Source organism: Panthera uncia, chromosome F2 (genome assembly GCF_023721935.1).
Source record: "Panthera uncia isolate 11264 chromosome F2, Puncia_PCG_1.0, whole genome shotgun sequence".
In the NCBI taxonomy this organism is placed as follows: domain Eukaryota; kingdom Metazoa; phylum Chordata; class Mammalia; order Carnivora; family Felidae; genus Panthera; species Panthera uncia.
The window spans coordinates 11,517,605-11,528,796 of NC_064812.1; the positions used below are offsets into that span (position 1 = coordinate 11,517,605).

The 11,192-nt window shown below is 47.0% G+C and overlaps 1 long non-coding RNA gene across 1 annotated transcript; it reads left to right on the forward strand.

Annotated features, from left to right (window-relative positions):
• Window positions 1–271: 271 nt before the first annotated feature.
• Window positions 272–3,695, forward strand: LOC125924404 (uncharacterized). The gene is made up of 2 exons (XR_007458390.1): window positions 272–1,577; window positions 3,089–3,695. It is a non-coding gene; the product is annotated as an uncharacterized LOC125924404 (long non-coding RNA).
• Window positions 3,696–11,192: the final 7,497 nt, after the last annotated feature.

Genomic DNA, 11,192 nt, shown 5'->3' on the forward strand with positions numbered 1-11,192 from the left:
TAAGATGCTGCGCTCATATGTCTGTGTACCTTTATAGTATCTACTATGTGTGGTTAGTGGTGGCGCATACACACCATGGAAAAGGCTGTGTGGGACCAGAGCTCGCTCCAACAGGCCCCATTCTTGCCTTACCCATAATCTACTCAAGGGCCTTCAGATCGGTCACTCTGCCTTGCTTTCCAAATATGTTAGGTGAGGTTAGTAATACTCTTCCTACAGATCTCACTGGATGTTTCTGTGTTTTTGTTGACTGGGGAGTCAGTGCGGGGGGCTTCTGTCTGAAGGCAGGAGGAAGTAAAAGATAAAATTTCCAAGCCCCTTCCAGCCCTAGGGTTTTAGGAAAAAATTTAATCATGTTTTACACCACCAGATGTAAGCACATATTGTAACTGCGGGGGCAACATGAAATTGAGGACAATCATGCTCTTTCACTTAGATGAGGGCAAGACGCACTCCGCTTAAACTGTGATTAGAAGGATGGAGGTCAGACAGAAATCCCTTTGTGATGTCAGGGGATCTGTTTCATGGGAACGGGGCCCGAGGCCGACTTCTCAGGGGGGCCATTTGCGAGCTGGGAGGACTGTGGTGTGCAGAGGCAGGAGTTAAGGGTGACGAAACATTTTGACATAAGGAGAACTTTCCAGAAGTTAAGGCTGAGAAACCTTGCGGTGGGTGGTTGGGAATTGAGACGGTCCCAGAATCAGCAAAACTAAGGCCAGATCCTTAATGCTCTTCCATTGATTTGGAGGTCTTTCTGTCTGGTAGGGGGATGGGAGGGCTCCTAGAGATCCAGCTTGTTTAGAGCTTGGACTTTGGAGTCGGACAGACTGGGTTAATTGCCTCCATTGTCATGTACCAGTTGTTGACCTTGTATGAGTTCCTTAACCATCCCAGATTCCTTGTGGTATGGGTACGCCCCCTCCAGAGCTTAAGTGTGAGCATTAGATGAGTCAGGGCCGGCGACACACCTAGCACTGTGCTTGGCACACAGTAAGCGTCAAGAGGCTCTGACATAGACATGTGAAACCCTGTCCTCCTTGGACAAGCTCCAGGTTGGGGCAGGAGAGCCCCTGTGCTGTTGGATGACAAATGCTTTCTGTGTTTCAAAATGAAGGCAGATTGAAACTTGATATTTTTTTGATCAAAAACCTTAAGGCAAGGCAAGGCTTGGTGGAGCACCGAAAGTCCTGTTTTCTGTGACTGGGGGTCTCCGGCAGGATGTTGGAATGTCTCTGCTCCCCCTGACGTCCTTCTGCTGCTTTGGTGACTGCCCACAGACAGACCAGCTCCCAGTCATCTGAAACACCACTCAGAAGGCAGGAATTTGCAATCCGTTCCAAGCTGGAAGTGACTTTCATGTGATGGGGCCGCACTGCTCTGTGACTCTGTAACCAATTCTCCCCACGCTGGCAGCTCTCCAGATGCCTGGGATGTGATCAGTTGACCAAACAAAACGGCAGGTCCGTCCAGGAGAACGCTGTGTCTGGCTTCGGGAGCAAAAGCTCCCAGCACGTGCAAAACTCAGGCCCCAAGTTTCTTCATGTTTTTCTCTGTTCTTTTCAGGCAGCTCTTTTTAGGTAAGAAATCTATAACCTTCAACTTTGAAAGTCAAGTTAAGTTTAGGTAAAACAAATCAGTGCTGGAAGTCAGTGATTGAAGAGGTCACCGTAAGTGGCAAACGTCCATTTTTGTTCAACCGAAGTAAACAGAAATGAACGGAATTGCCTTCCGCACATTTTTGTGAGTATGCTGGGGACGTTCATCACCCCCAAGGTGGCCTTATAGAAGGAAGATTGGCCTGGGGATCCCAACACTGGCTTCTGGCACTAGCTGGGCTCCTAACTCCCTGTGAAACTCAGAGCCGACCTCCTAACTTCTCAGGAAGTCAGTTTCCCTATTTCTAAAATTAGTTGGCTTCCAACTTTCCTTCCCTGTTTAAAATTCTTTGATGTGTTTTCGAATGCTAGATAAATTCTCTGTTGATAGATCCGTAGAAGAATTTGTAAGGATCTCTTATGTTTGTATAGCGCTTTATTGTTTTATTTGTTGTCCAGAAGCTTCTGAGCTTGGCAGGGCGGATTGGGTTACCCTAGCACATGGATGAGGAAACTGAGGTCCAGATAAATTGAGTTCCTGGCTTGGCCATGGCTTTTTGGTGGGTGAACGGAGGTGGTGAGGACAAAGCCCAGATCTCCTGGTGTCTAGTCCAGAATTCGTCTCCAATCTTGACACGTGCGATTGTTGATGGAGCAAGAAACCATATCCAACCCCGGCTCTCTCCATCAGAGGCAAAATCCCACCCAACGTGCCCTTCTGAGTAATGGCCATCGGCCACTTCAGGTGGCTCTTCTTGGGTACTCATTTGGAGTTCAGTTTATGATAAAATGCGCTACATGTTACAAATGCAGATTTCAAGGTGAATCTTACAGTCAGGCATGCAAAGTCAGCACAGGTTATGTAGGAGTTTAGGTTGGAAACAAGCTTGCCGGATTAACTGGCTGCTCATTTACCTTTGCTTTTGCATCTTTAAAACAGCTGGCGCAATATCTAATATTTACGATACTCGGTACATTAATTCTCGTGCTCTCTCCATGTTATCTTGATCATTTGTAACGGAATTTGGGCGTTCGTTACAATTATGTCATGTAGGGACACTGAGTGATAGAATGGTTGTAATGTATTGCTATGGGAAACAAATGAAACAAAGTGGTGTGTTTTGTCTGTACTCATTTTTGTATAGAAATGTGAAATCAGGTATGTAACGAAGAGAGGATTCTCACGTGGGTTAATAGTGGTTTTCGTATAGGTGGTGGGACCACCAGTGTGTTTTACTTTTTTTTTTTTTTGGCTTTTCTGCTTTTCCATAAGTGTGTAAATTGACCATATCTTAATGTGCTAATCAGTTTAAAAGTTTCTTCCTTTGAAGGTGTACGGGTGATGATTTTATCTGATTGGGAGAAAAAAATTGGACAACCAGTTTACTTCCAGGTGGTTGTTGAAGAAGACTGATTCCCAAATATTTTCAACACAGACACAAATTGTGCCATCGGCAGTAATTGCTAATTGACCCTCTTTCTGTTCAATTAAGACAGCCACTCTCAGCTGCTGTGGGTCAGCGGGATTGAGGACGCGGCAGCCAAGCGCAGTTGGGGCCCGGGCTTCACATCTGCTGCCTGCCTTTGCCAAACAGCTGTGTTCTGAGCCAGCAGCGTGATGATGCTCACCTGCAGGAAATGTGGGTCGTGGAGTTGGTCTGCAGGCCGAGGGGGATAAAGAGCGGACGGTTCCACTCCGACAGGTGGGCCAGCCGATCGGGAAGGGGCTCGCGCCGTGCGAAAAGAATGTCTTGCTCTTAGTAATGCTTGAGGGTGACCTGGCTGTTGGAGAAGACCCTGGGCAGGACACCAGTGCAGCTTGGCTGAGAACCCGCAGTCCCTGGGCCCGGGGCTTATGACGGTGAGGATCCTGACGGGAGTCTCCCCCCAAGCTCCCGAGTGGGGCCGGGGAGAGACAGAATGACAGAGGGGAAAAACGGCGGACACATAGAGGCGTCAGCTGAACACACAAGTCTCTGCTCGAAGGTGGATTGTTGCTACATTTCTCTCAGTCTCATCAGGAGCAGAGAGGAGGACTTTCTTTACTCTCAGTATGCAATAGCTCCCAAACTGAAAAATGAAGTAACTTTATTTCATACACGATTGTACATTTTTATTTTGGTTTTTGTGTTTAAGCGTATTTAATTTTATGGTTGAGTTTTGTGGCAAGCGATACGGCTTTTCCATTTCGGAAAGTAACGGTGTTCCCTTAAAAGCATCTTGATTTAAGTAAGAAAGGGGTCACTTATAATGTTATTAATGATACAGTTAGAGTGTGGAATTGGCAAAAGTATTGGAAGTGTGATGCAAACGGTTGAAATGTGAGCAGTACCGTTATTCACCAGCCTGGGGTTGGAAGGCTTGGGGTTCTGCTGTCTCACCTACTGAGTGATTGTAAGTCAGCGGCTTCCAAACCTGGGTACTGGAATCACCTGGCAAGGGGGCGGGGCTTCCAAACTGCTGCTGCCCATCTCCCACCCCCAGAGATTCCGGTTTAATAGGTCTGGGGTCTGTCCTGGGCTCTGGATGTTGTCAGTGATCCCCAGTGGTCCTAATGTCAGGCTCCTTAGGAGCTACTGCCACGGCACGTTCTTTGATGTCACAGAGACTGAGTCTCCTTGTCTACAGTATGGGTGAGTTGAGCCCCTATGATACAGGATCTGCCCTGGCCTCTGTGTTCTTAAAAATATAAGCAAATGCCTTCAAGTGGGCGGCTCACCATTTTATCCCTAAAAGGGATTGCTGAATGGGATGAGTCATCTGGGTTCTAGATGGAGAAGAAAATGCCAATGCAGATCGAGTCTGGGGCTGTTGGTGCGAAGGGAAGAAGGTGGAACAGAAGATGGAGAGGAAGGGGGTGCCTTGCAGAAACTCTTCCTCTCAGCCAGCCTCGCTGATCGTTCATATTTTCAGATAGAAATGGGGTGGCATCAGGCAGAGCTCAGATCTGGACCTAGGAGACATGGGCTGCTATGGGCTAGAGACATGGTCTCAGACAAGCCCTTTTACCTCTTTGTGCCACAGTGTCTCCCTTTGGATAATGAGGGGGTGGACTAATTGGTTTATAAGGTTCCTTCCATTGTGTGTGGTAAGATCACCCAAGACTTCCTCCCTTTCGTTGTCCTCCCCCACCAAGTCGTTTCTTGGCTTTTTGCCAACGGAATCCCCAACTCCAAGGGCCAGTAGATGGCGGTAGAGTCTTTTGAATTGGGATTTTAGAGCTGGCTCACCTGATTTCAGCCTCCTCCCCTGGCAATGCTGGGAGTGGGGCCCTGGCTGAGCTCAACAGCTGCAGTCTGGATGTATTCATTTGTGAGCCATAAAGGGGCAAAATTTAAAGGAATAGTATTTCTTTGGAGGTCCCGCCCAACCAGAGCACGGCACAGTAGGACCTAGCTGGTCCTCAGAGCCCAGTTGCATTTTTGCTCTCTCACAGGTCAAGCCCCACTCCCGCCGCTGGGCCTGATATTTGGTTCACGTTCCTACAGTGATGCATGAGTACAGGAGCATGGGAGAGCATATAGGGCTTTTGTAGTAAGAGAGAAACCTGGGCCATTTTTAAGGCAAAACCAATTTCTGGCAGGGACTTAAATGTGCACATTACTTGATAGTTTTAAAGGGCATTCATATATGTGAACTCACTTCATCTTCGAAGCAAGCCTTTGAAATTGGTAGGACCAATTAATTTTCAGCTTCGTTGGTCAGGTGAGGGAGCTGAGTCTCAGGGTAACCAGGAAAGGGATTTGTTCAAAGACCTCCTGCTCTAAGGATGTGATCAGAAGTTGAACGCGAGTCATTTGATCCCTTAGTCCAGTTCTCTTTCTGCTGATGGAGGCACATGGGCTAACGTGTCTCACACTGGGATTCCTGTAGGAACTTGTGGGGATATACATTTGATAAGTCTTTATCATTCACTTGCTGTGTGTCAGGTACCGAGCAATACATAAAAAAAAAAAAAAAAATGCCAGTTTCATTCCTCATAACAACCCTGCGAAGTAGGTATTGCTTGAACCCAATTTAGAGGTGAAAAAACTGAAACCCAGAAGCCATGACTCTAAATCACAGGGTAAGTCGTGAGGCTGGGATGCAAAGGCAGGCAGTGGTGTTCTTGCTGTCGAGAGGGAGGGAGCCAAACCATAAGAGACTCTTAAAAACTGAGAACAAACTGAGGGTTGATGGGGGGGGTGGGTAATGGGTATTGAGGAGGGCACCTGTTGGGATGAGCACTGGGCATTGTATGAAAACCAATTTGACAATAAATTTCATATTTAAAAAAATAATAAAAAATAAAAACATCTTTGTTGAGATGTAATTCACATACTCTGCAATTCGCCCACTGAAGGTATATAGTTTAGTAGTTTTTAGTATATTTAGCAGAGATGAGAAAACATCACCACAGTCCATTTTAGAACATTTTTTTGTCACCCTAACAGGAAACAGTGTTTCCGTTACTAGCCGTGCCGTGCCGTTCTTAACTGCTATGCTGTATTCCATGTCCATGGATAGGCATGCGTCAGTATGTCCTGTCTTCCAAGAGTCGTGCTGGCACATAGGTCGATTATTCCATTACAATGCAGTAGACACAACAGAGGTTGAGGCCCAAAGCGCGAAAGGCCTATAGTGTGATGCAGATCCTCAAAGCAAGGACTTTCACCTAGAGAGAGAGAGAAAATGGTTTTTGCTACAGGGCCTGAGTTTTCTGTTTGTAACAGAGCCGTGGGTTAATGCATCAAATACACCTGGAAATTAAGATGATCTTCCGTAGAGGAGATACTTAGACCTAGTAGGCCAGGGGTCAGTTACTGGGGTGTTATCAGGTTGACCCAAGACCCTTTTCAGTCCTCATGGGAATGTGCTGGGCGGGCAAGAGGGTGGGGCAGAGTCTGAGGTGCACTGAGGTGGGTTATGAGCCCTGAGGCCTGGATATTTGGGCTGTCACCAGGAAACTCCATTGGCTTCCGTGTTACTCCCCGGGTCAACTTGGTGGGATAAACTTTTCCTGCGGGGAAGTTCCTCTAAGATATGCTTTACCTTGGGAGTTACAGAAACTTCCAAGGAGCAGCCAGAGGAGCAAGGAGCCCATAGCTGGGTTTCGCTTTGTGTAATGCTGCCTCAGCTTCTTGAGGTTTACAGGGTTTATGAAGATCCGTAACAGCCGGCTCCAAACCCGGCTCCAAGGAGAGCTGTTTCTGGGAGGCCCCCCCGAAGTTTGCATTTCAGCTTCAAGAATGGCGAGAACAGTACAGTTGAAGGTCTCATTTTCATAACCTCACAGTAATAATGACAGCTGCCATTAATGGAATGCCTTCCAAGTGCCAGATGGTATGTTAGGGATTTTTTGCTTGTTTCACTAAAATCTGATAAACCTGCCAGGGCCCTGTTCGTACACACGCACTGTAGTGGAAGATCAGAAGAGGGGAAGTAATTTGCCCAAGACACATCTAGCTAGAGGGCAGCAGGGCTGGAATTCTAACCCTGAGTGTCCAGCTCGTCTCAGGTTGCCTGGGATCTTCCTGCTTTTGAGACCAGAAGTCCCATGTCCCAGCAAGTGGCCTCAGTCCTGGGCAGGCCAGGACAGCTGGCGCGCCTACTATCCAGGACTGTCGGTTTCCCTCTGCTGGGCCTGCCGCATAGCGCTGAGGTTTTGTTGGCTCCTTTCTTGACAGCAGTACGTGGTTTGGGCTCCCCCTTGAAACCCACTTAGGGACGGGCCGTGCTCCTCCCTGTCTGTCCCCGAGTGCCTGCTCCCTTGCACTACTCGGAGCCTTGTCTCCTTCCAGCTGTTTCCTGGCTCCCTCACTCGCCTACTTGCTCTTGTTTTGAGGCAGGTCCTTTACCGTTTATCTGTTTGTAGCTTCCCCCAGCACCCAACCCACTGCTGGCTACACACCATCTGAAGACTGGGGCTTGGGTTCCTGCTGAGCACCCCACACCCCCAGCTGTGCCCCCTGGGGAAACCACTTCACCTCCCTGGAGCCTTTGCTTCCTCATCCAAGGCAGGTTGCCAACTGTATTCCCCTCCCAACACTGCCTCGGGGCTTAACTTAAATGCAAGATAGGACCATTGATTTTCAACATGAGAGGCATGGCACATGTTGGCTGTCATTACTGTTGGTGACTTCCTGCTTTCCCTGCCTACCTCGGGAGGGATAAACGAGTCCGTGGTCAGTGTGGACCTGACTTAGCACGGGAACTTTTGGTGCTTGCTGGCCGGGCTGCTCGTGGCTTCTGCGTCCTGGGTTTCTTCTCTGCATTTTGTGGATTGCAATGCAGGGTGTTGTCAGTGTCGAAGAAATCAGTTCGTGGAGCGCTTAGTCTTGTGTCTGGACTGGCTTCAAGCTGGAAAAGGAGGCTGGAACCAGGTGTCTTCAAGTCAGCCATCAGACCCGGCACTTGGAACACTGGCTCCCGGTGTTGTCAATAAATATTGTGGCCTGAACAAGTGACCGAATGGATGAATGTTTGGGGAACAGCATCTGCTGAGTAAGGGGTAGAGAGAACACAGGACGGGAGGCAAAATTGCTTCATAAGGTTAAAAACACTCAATGCGAACAAAGAGGATTTCTCACAAACTATCCTGAATCTTCCCTAGAGCAAGGCAGCTTCAGAACAAAGGCAGTAAAAGAACAGTGTGATAATCGACGAGGTCCCCTGTTCTTCTCACCTCTGCTGTGATAGTTCTCACACACTACCATCTACTTGCTTTGGCCTTTCCCACCAGGGTCTCCTCCTGACCATGCATTCACCTCTTGTCAACAGAGCACAGAAACGAGCCATTCTTGTTGTGTCTATTTTAGAAGCATTTTTAGAGCTTATTTTTGCCTCATCTCCGTGCCAATCCAGAACTTGCGGCCATTTTCAATTATTTCTGTTACTTCATTTTATCTCGCTTGTTAACTTCTTCTTGGTGTCCTTGGCTGGCTTCTTTTCCCCACCCAGATGTCTTACGTTTGTGAGGCCCCAGGCTCCATATTTGGGACCTCTTTTCCCTATCTACACTCCTTCCTTTGGTGACTTCATTCAGTCTCTTGGCTTCAATTATTATTTATATCCTCTGACTCTCAAATTTCTATCTGTAGTCTAAATCTCTGTTGAACTCCTATAATCAACTGCCTCCCGGACATTCTCACTTGTATTTTTGGTAGAAAATACTGAACTCAACATGTCCCAAACTGTTCTGATTTGCACCTCAACCAGCACCCCCAACCTGCCCCTCCTGTGCCCCTTCCTCTTCCAGCTGCAGCCTCCGGATTGTTCAGGCCACAAACCTTGGAGACATCCTTGACTCCACTTACACTCTCATCCCTACTTCAAATCTGCCAGAAAATTTTCAGTTCAACTTAAAAATACCATATTTCCTGGATACCAAGGTACAGATCATGTCAGCTCTTCATATCTCCACGTTAGGAATGTGTCCCGCAAACTGGCATCTTAAGCTTAGCAAGATGCGGTATATCGAGGATTTGGTCGTTGTTCAGTTCAGCTCTCCACTGTTAACACTCAGGTCAAGGTCGCCATCATGTCTCCCCTGGATGACTGTCAAAGCTTCTGGTGTGGTTGGTGTCTCGTCCTCTCCTTTTACGATCCATTGTGTATTCTCAAATAGACAGCCAGGATGACTCATTTCCAGCATAAATTAGATCAAAACCTTCCAGTGACTTCCTGTCTCAGACTGAGAAAAAGCTGGTGGTCCCATAATGTCCTAAAGACCCTATGTGACCTGGGCCCTGTTTCCTTTCTGATCTCATCCCTACTCTATTTACCCCTCATGCAAGCAGCCACAGCCCCACTAGCCTTCATTGTGGTTCTTCAAGACTTTCAGACATGCTTCTACCTTTGGGCTTTTACAGTGGGTGTTTCTCCTCCTCAGCACACTCCTCCCTCAGGTATCCGTTTGGCTAACCCCCTTATTTCCTTCAAGTTTTGTTCAAACATCAGCTTATCGATGAGGTTTCCTTTGACTGCTCTAATGAAAATTGCAATGGACACCTTACCCCAGTACTTGACTCCCATCCTCTGCTCTGTCCTCCTCTCCCCCATAGCACTTAGCACCTCTCGTGTACTTTACAGTTTACTCATAAATACCTGTCTTCGGTTACAAGAATGTAAACTTCACCAGGGCAAGCACTATTTTGTCTGTTTTATATACTGACATACCCTGAGCACCTAGAACAGGTACTCACAAATATTTGTTCAATGAGCGAATAGCTTTCAAATTCAAGAAAAGCAGCCGTGGTCAGAGAATCCAAAGTCGAGCATACAGACTTGTCAGAGACCCTGGTGTGATTTCAGTGACGGCAATGAATGTTTTCCCTCCCTCTCTTTCAAAATAAGACTCCCAAAGCCGAAGCCATTATTGGAAGCAGTGGTGGGGAAAGGGGTGGGGAAGATGGCCCATGAGAAACAGCCAAGTCAGCGACTTTAGTGAAGCTTAGGTAAGTCAGAAGCTGAGCGGCCGTGTGTGACTTTCATTAATCATCCCCTTCACACCACATCAACACAAGTGATGACTTTTGTCTGCACCTCCTGCCTCCAGTGCCATGATATATGGCCTGAGAAGAGTCCTGGGCTCTAATTGTTGAAGACCCCCAAACAATGAATGCTCATAGCCTGGCCTGTGAAGGAAGAACGAAATCATAATGAACGGTGGACGCGCCATGCAAATTGTGTTGGCTTTGGCCTCCCCAGCCTGGCCTGGCTGTTCTCCCTGTACAGGGGCCTGGCGACTGGATCCGGCAGAAGAAATGGCACTTATGCACAGCTTTGTGCCTCCTTGGCTGCGTGGCTCCCTAAGAAGTCAACGGGAGAGGATGAGGACAAAGTTACAAGATCAGGCAAAACAGATTTGGAACCCCTCCTGGGTGCAGTTCTTTTTGCTCTTTTCCCTCCTTTCCACCCCAACAGAGGGCTCCGGGTGAGAGTGCGTTATTGGCCAGAGATGAGGGATCAAGGGTCTCATTTTGCCATTTCCCACACCCTTGGGCAAATTATTGATTCTTTTTAGTTTTCCCGTGGGTTTAGAAAGTGATCATCTCTTGTAGCTGTATAGAATTTTAGATGTCACAAATGGCTTTAACACTTAACTAATACAAGACTCCCAATTCTATTAGGTCAGGGGAGATACAATTATCTCTGTTCTACACACAAGAAAACTCCCACGATTCAGAGAACTCAAGCCATTTGTCCAAGGTTACAGAGCTAGTAAATGGAGATGAAGTAAAAATTCAGCACTTTGTTTCTTAGTTCTGTAAAATTTCAAGAGTCTCTTAGGCATTCAAATCTAACTCATTGACATTGAAGTTCAATAACAGTGATAACCCTACCAAGGAAAGATTTTCTTAAAAAAGGAAAATGGAAGAAGAGCATAAAGACAATGCTTGACTGAAAGAGCTGAATCCTGAGTTTTATTTCTTCACTCATTTGTTCATTCATTCACTCATTCATTTCCCAGGTGTTTTTGAGCACCTGCTTTGTGCTGTGAGCTCTTCTAGATATTTTAAGTCCCATGGCACCTGAATCTTGGAATATCTTTGTATGGCATGGAACAAGATATTTCAGATTTTTTTTATTGTTTATTTATTTATTTTTGAAAGACAG